The following is a 7,688-nucleotide window of genomic DNA, read 5'->3' as shown; positions in this document are numbered from 1 at the left end:
TCGTGACAAGAGCTCTGTGTTCAAAACTGAACTGTGGACACTGGGTCCTCCTCGCTCTGGGTCCTCCCAGATCTGGCATCCAGCCCTCTCTGTCCCGGTTTCTTCCTCACAGGGAGGGTCTGGCCTGAGCTGACTGACTGCCGGCTGTGCCAGCCCAGAGTCCTGGGTCATTCTCACGCACAGTCAGGGTCCAAGGGAGGCAAGTCCTCAAAGGCTACTCAGCTCAGGGCTCAGCTGATGCCGGGTGCCAGCTAGATCAAAGACAGCTTCCTTCCTGTCCCTTCCAGAAGCTCAGGGTGGGCCCTGAAATGATCCTCAAGTGCGGCAGCATGATGTTCCTCCTCATTGTCAACCCAACAGCCTTAGAATCACCTGGGTTGAATTAGTTGAGGTAGAAAGACCCACCCTCAAAGTATGCAGCGCCAGCCCATGGACTGTGGTCCTGGACTGATTAAAAATGAAGAAAGGAGAAAGCCACCGAAGGCCAGGATCCATCTCCCTCTGCCTCCTGACTGTGGATGCCACGTGACTAGCCACCTCACGCTCTGTCTTCTCTGCCATGATGGGTCATATTCTCAAATAGGAGCCAGGGAGATGGTTCAGTGGGTCAAGACTGGCAACTGAATTCAGTCCCAGAACCCACATCAACAACCAGACGTGGCTGCCTGCATCTATGATCTCACTTGGAACGTTCTCAGAGTGAGATGGGAGACACGGGAAGTGGCCAGAAGCTCAGTGGGCAGCCTGGAGTACACAGTGCGGCAGAAACAGTGAGAGACCCTGTCTCACCCAAGGCAGAAGGAGAAACTGGCTCCCAAGTTGTCCTCTGACCTCTGCACACTACACAGGTGCCATAGTACATGTGCTTGCCTGCTGTATCACATGCACACTGTGGCATGTGTGACACACACACACACACACACACACACACACATTTTTTGACATCTGTGAGCCAAAACAAACCCTTCCTTAAGTTGCTTGGGTCAGATATTTTATCATAGAAATGAGACGAGTGACCAGGACAGTGGGGGAGGGCCTGTGGATCCCAGTGTCAACCTGCTCACCAGCTGACCCCAGGTCTACCGCAGCTTCCAGCGGTCTCCATCCTCCCCAGACCCTGAGCTGGGTGGTCTGAAGCAGAGGTCTTTCAAAGGCTGAGATTCTGCTGTGAAAGGCCGTCCGAGGACATGGGGTCTTGTCCGAAGAGTGCTGACCTCTGGGGAGGAACCGAGTCTCTCATTGTCTCCCCAGGTGCTCTGTGGTAGAGCGCAGTGCAGACTGAGCAGAAGTTGGGGGCCCTTCCCTCTGAGCCTGCTAACAGGGTGGCCATGTCTCTAGCTGGCAGTCAGTCACCTCATCTGGCTTGATCTCCCACTGCACGCCCCCGTCATCACAACCCAACAGGTTTCACCCCAAATCCAACAGAGAAGCAAACTGATTTCATCCTGTAGCTAAATCCCACATCGCCCTTCATTCCGTTCTGCTGGAGCTCTTCCCCTCAGCCTGGTCCCCAGCCTGAACACAGCTGCCTCCTGTGAAATACTTTTGTATTTCTCACCAGCCGGAAGTCCTTCCCGTAACCCAGTCTTAGCTTCTCGCCCTCTCTTGCCCTAAGTCGGGGGAAGGGATGCGAAGATGGTCTACTGCTCCTGTCCCATGCCCTGACGTTACACGGGGGACTGTGGCCTTCCTTCCTCGTTGGCTCATGTGGCTGTGCTGCTCCTGGCTACAGAAGTGGGGGTCCCCAACACCGGGTCAGGAGAGTTAGATAAGTGCTTCTCAACCTGTGGGTCGCAACCCTTTTGGGGGTCACATGTCAGATATCCTACATATCAGATACTTACATTATGATTTATAACAGTAGCAAAATTACAGTTATGAAGTAGAAATGAAATAACTTTATGGTTGGGGGTCACCACAGGAGGAACATATTAAAGGGCCGCAGAGTTAGGAAGGAGGAGAAGCACTGCTCTAGATGGAGACACTCTCAGGCCACTCCATGAAGATTCTTAATGCTGCTGTTTCTTTCTTTCTTTTTCCTTTTTCTTTTTTTTTTGGGGGGGGGGTTCGAGACAGGGTTTCTCTGTGTGGTTTTGGTGCCTTTCCTGGGTCTCGCTCTGTAGACCAGCCTGGCCTTGAATTCAGAGATCCTCCTGCCTCTGCCTCCCGAGTGCTGGGATTAAAGGTGTGTGCTACCACTGCCTGGCTAATGCTGCTGTTTCTTATGAGGACCCAGCAGGTAGTGAGCAGGATGCAGGCTAGGACTTTGGGTTCTCACTCTGGGGGAGATTTGTGCCTCTAGGGACACCAAGGAGTCTTGGAGTTGGGAACTCTCCACTCATGCTGGCTCAGGCTTTCACTGTGCTGAGAAGCAGAGGATACAAGTTTACACTACTTCTCTGACATGGAGCACATGGACCGAGCACCGACACTCATCTCCCTCTGCTTCTGGACGGTGCACACACGGCCCCATGTTGCTGCTGCTGTGATGGCCCGCTGACAAATGGACTACACCCTTGAACTGTGAGCCAAAAGGAACGCTTCCTTCATTTTGCCGGTTCCTCATCTGGTTGACAGAAAGGGGAATTCCGAAGACCCAGCTTGGGCTCTGGCCTTGCATCCAGCTCAACCATTTCTTAGAAGCCCGCTGCTTTCCTGTAGTGCCCCCCCCAACTATTGGCCTGAGTTTGGCAGATGGATCCGTGGAAACTTAGTGTTTAGAAAGGACACCATCGGACTTTTAGAACTATGTGCTCAGAGGGACTGGGACGATGGAAGTTCACACCCCAGCACCAGACGCTCCTCAAACCTCTCTCGTGTGTTACCCTGGTGCCTCCCCCAGTAACATTCTCCTCTTTATCCCCATGGTCCCCAGCTCTCCCTTGTCCCCTGATCAGGGCAAAGGGCTCTTTCTCCCTGAGCTGTGGTCCAGGAGATATTCAGAACGGAGCAGACAGGCCTGCAATCCAGAAACACAGAGATAATCCCAGGTACTCAAGAAACTGAGGCAGGAGGATTTCCTGTATTTTACTGCTGTGGCAAAATGAAGGAAGCGTTCCTTTTGGCTCACAGTTCAAGGGTGTAGTCCATTTGTCAGAGGGCCGTCAGAGCAGCAGCAACATGGGGCTGTGTGTGCACCATCTGGAAGCAGAGGGAGGTGAGTGCTGGTGCTCAGCCCATGTGCTCCTCTTATTCAAGCCTAGACCCCAGCCCTTAGGATGGTACTACTCACATTTAAGATGGCTCTCCTACCCCATTAACTCAATCTAGAAACTCCATCACAGGCAAGCCTAGAGGTTTATTTCTGTGGTAGTTCTAAACCCTGTCAAACTGACAACCAATATTAACCATAATGCAAGTTCAAAGCCAACCTGGGCTATTTATCCAGACACTGTCTCTCACACCTGCACATATAAATAAATAAAGTAAATCTCTAAAAATATTTTAATGTTAAAAAGAGGGAGCCAATAAGATGACTAAGAGGCTAAAGGTGCTGACCGTGTGAGCCTGGCCACTGTTATTTATTAAGTGGCTCTGTTTACCATTTGAGAGAAGCCACGAGGCACAACAAAACCCACCATAAGAGTTTATTAAGGGAAAGGAATAGAAAGGGTGTGCGTAGACCCATGGAATGACCCTACAGGAAGAGAGGGAAGGAATAGGTGGAACCCGCTTTTATAGGTTTCTCCCCTCCCTGCACCCACCTCCCCCTACACGCATGCTAATATGGGCATACATAGCTATGCCACGCGTGAGCATAGATTGCATGACCATGCTGCATGTAGATTACATGATCACGCAGTGCATGGATTACGTAGGATATCAGTCCCTAGGATGACTAAGCATCTTACCTGGCTATTAGATCATGTAGCTGGGGGAGTGGCTAGGAATTCTAACAGCCACCTCAGTGTGATCCCTGTAATCCATGTGAAGGTGGGAAGAGCCGTTTCCACAGGGTTGTCCTCTGACCTCCACATGCCCACGGTATGTGCACCCCTCCCATCATACACCCACAACAACAACAATAAAGGCAAAAAGCACCAGAAGTATAGTCCATAGGCAGAATACTTAACTGACATGTGAGGCTCTGGGTTCGATCTCCAGCAATGAAATTAAAGAAATAAATAAAAATAAAAGAAGCTGCATCCCTGGGAGACAGATGCCCAGAGAAAGAATTCAAGAGAGTCCCCGAGTCACCATGCTGCTAATGTTGCTTAAGTACGTCCCAGGTTTGGACTTTCTGTTCTCTAGTCTGGATGGATGGTCTAGCCAGGACCCTGTGCTCCTGGCCTCTGCATCTGTGCTCTTAATACCGTCACTACTGGATGCAGATGACTCCTGTGTATCTATCTGTTCAGCTGCCCAAGGCAGAGGGGCAAAGGGCCTCCATATTGAACAGTGCAGATATTGAACCCCTCTATTCATGGCAGAAAATTCTACTGCATTCCTCCCTGCTGATGCTTGTTGGGTGCAGACATGGAGCAGAGACGATCCTTCAGTCGATAGACTAAAATAATAATTAACGACAACGAAAACAGAAGCTACCATTTACTGAGAGCTTCCTCCAGGGCAGGCCCCGTGCCAAACTCATAATCCTTACCCAATCCCAGGCTCAAGGAGGTTACTCAGGGTCACTGGAGCTAGCAAGTGACTCTAGGTGACCAAGTCCAGTCCGCTTGCTTTTCTTGCTCCTCCAGCCCCACCCCCTGCCATGCCCCCAGGAATTTAGAAGCCCCGGGGGAAGGGAAGGAAGGCAGGCAGCAGCACTCATTTTACAAGACCAGGAATTAAATAAATCAGCGCATAATTAACATCATCACATTTCCCTAAGACCGCTGACTAGAACATTGTGCTAATGAGGTCAAGGTGTGGGTTCTGAGTCCCGTGAGCACGGTACAACAGTCACTGTAAAGGAGCCAGCCCACCGCCTTGGAATGGGGACTATTTGGACGTTGGGGGGGTGTCCTCTGAACAGGCTGAGATCTAAACTGGCTGCTACCTTCTGGACGTGGAACCTGGGGGCATATGGGAGGGGACTTTCTCCGCTTTTTGAGGGTTTGGCTTGGCTCTTTAGCATCGTGTAAGGACAGCACTATTGTTGGGAAAGTTGTCTGTCACCTCCCCCAGAGAGTATTGGTAGCATACAGTTAGAGATGAGCACTCCTTGGGGACATGCAGAGAGTGTGTAAGATAACGTTCATACTGCAACTAGGGGCCATGATGGGACTCATTAGGTATTAGTTTGTGTAAATTCTCCCTCTCTGGGCCTAGGAGATGGTTCAGTGGATAGAGGTGCCTGTCATCAAGACTGATGACCTGAGTTCAATGCCTGGGATTCACATGGTGGAGAACTAACTCTCCAAATCATCCTCTGATGTTCATATGTGTACCCCTACACGCACATACCTCTCTCCCAACACAAACACAAAATAAATAAATCACACACACACACACACACACACACACAAATTGTAGACAGGTGTGGTAGCTTTTAATTCCAGCACTCAGGAGCAGAAGCAGGTAGGTCTCTTTGAGTTCAAGGCCAGCCTGGTCTACACAGCGAATTCCTGGCCAGCCATGGGCTACATAGTGAGACTCTATCCCAGAAACAAACAAACAAAAATAAAATTACCCCAAATTGAATTCTTCCTCTCCGTTGGAGATCCATCCTCAGCACAGAATTGTTAAATAAATAAATAAATAAATAAAAGATTGTTCTTTAAGCAGTTTGGGGGCCTCCCTCACCAACCACATGACCTCTGGCTGACTGTGGGGCAGGATGGGCCATGTTATGCCACAGTGACACATTGACCTGAAACCACCAAGTCCTCTTTCTTGCTCATACTCCACGGTCAAGGCAGACTGGCAGGGGCTCAGCTCCGTGGAGCTGTGTTGGGACCCTGGACATTGGCAATCTCAAATGTCAGCCACGGTTACAGACGCAGAGAGAGGAGGAGCCCTGGCTCTGAAACCACTTGACCCAGAAGTAGCAGGTTGCATTTCCACCCAACATATGGCCATACTGGTCCTATGGTTTGGGCTAATGATGGGGGATCTAGAGAACATGGAGATCTGGGGAACACTCATGCCCCTTCTCAAAACCTCACTTTGGTCTCCTGTATGGGTGCTGTTAGAAAGATTTGGAAGTCCGAGCAGCTGACACCATCAATTGCTAATGAGGATGTGGAGCACCAGGAACTCTCGTCATTGCTGGAAAGGTGGGAAACGCTCCAGCCACTTGGAAAGACCACATGGCAGTCTCCTACAATCCAAACTGTGGTCTTCCCAAAGGATCCCCAGCTGTGTTCTTAGGAATTTACTCAACTGACCTTAAGGCTTATGTCAGGGGCTGGAGAGACAATTTGGCCATTAAGAGTTCATGCTGATCTTGCAGAGGACCCAGGTTCAGTTCCACAGTCAATTAATAACCACTTGTAACTCCAGTTCCAGAGAATCCAAAACCCTCTTCTGGCCTCCTCAAGCACCTGCATGCACATGGTACACATGAACTCACTCAGGGTGCACACACACACACACACACACACACACAATCAATCAATCAGTCAATCAATCAGTCAATCAATGTAATAAGCTGTTCCTTTAAAGATCTACCTGGCCGGGCAGTGGGGTGGTGGCACATGCCTTTAATCCCAGCACTGAGGGGAGGGGGAGCAGAGCCAGGTGGATCTCTGTGAGTTCAAGGCCAGCCTGGTCTACAGGGCGAGATCCAGGACAGGCACCAAAACTACACAGAGAAACCCTGCCTCAAAAAAAATGAATAAATAAATAAATATCTGCCTGACCCCTTTCTGACCCAGCATGATGGAGAACGCACCACTCCTTGTTCCTCGGGGTGTGTGGTCATATGGACAAGGCAGTGCACTAGTCAGAACATTGATATCAGAATATGTCCTACCATGTCACCAGCCATGTGACCCTGGGATCTAACCCACCCTCCCCAGCCTCAGTTTCCTCCCCAGAGTAAGAGAGCCTGAATAACTCCCACTCCCCAGTAGTAGGGAGTTGAGAGAATATGTGTGAGCTACCAAACCAGGAGCAAGTGAAAGAAAGGCCTTCAGAGATGACCCTCAACTAAGTAGCTAGGGATACAAGTCAGTCAGCTGGAGCAGCCACATCAGGTCGGCAGGGCTCTGGGAGGGGAGAGGGAGGCCTTGTGGGCAGTGCTCCTCAGGGAGGCTCAGGTACAGGTGCTCATGGTCGGGATGAGTGAGAGAGGATGAGGGGTCACTCTGGACCCAGGGCTTATAGAAGCAAACCCGGGAGGCTCCACTGAGCATGGTGCTGGGGCTGGAGGAGAGGCAGCCAGCAGCTCGCAGACAGGCAGAACGGGAGCCTGGAAGGGCCAGGAGAAAAGCTCAGAGGACAACAGCACCTCCATTCATAAGCCATCCCTCTGGCGTTTATCAGCTTTGGCCTCTTTGGGAAGCTGGCCAGCTTTTCAAATTTAGCTAGTAGGTGATGACTTCTGGGAGAAGACACGGGTGCTGTGGGATGTTCTGTAGGCTGTGATTGTGTTGCTCTGATTGGCTGATAAATAAAAAGCTGATTGGCCAGTAGCCAGGCAGGAAGTATAGGCAGGATAAACAGACAAGGAGAGTTCTGGGGAGAGGAAGGCTGAGTCGAGAGATGCCAGCCTGCTGTCCAGGGAGCAGCATGTAATGGCACAC

The sequence above is a fragment of the Peromyscus eremicus genome, chromosome 16_21 (assembly GCF_949786415.1).
Source record: "Peromyscus eremicus chromosome 16_21, PerEre_H2_v1, whole genome shotgun sequence".
Taxonomy (NCBI): Eukaryota; Metazoa; Chordata; class Mammalia; order Rodentia; family Cricetidae; genus Peromyscus; species Peromyscus eremicus.
This window is presented reverse-complemented; position numbering follows the sequence as displayed.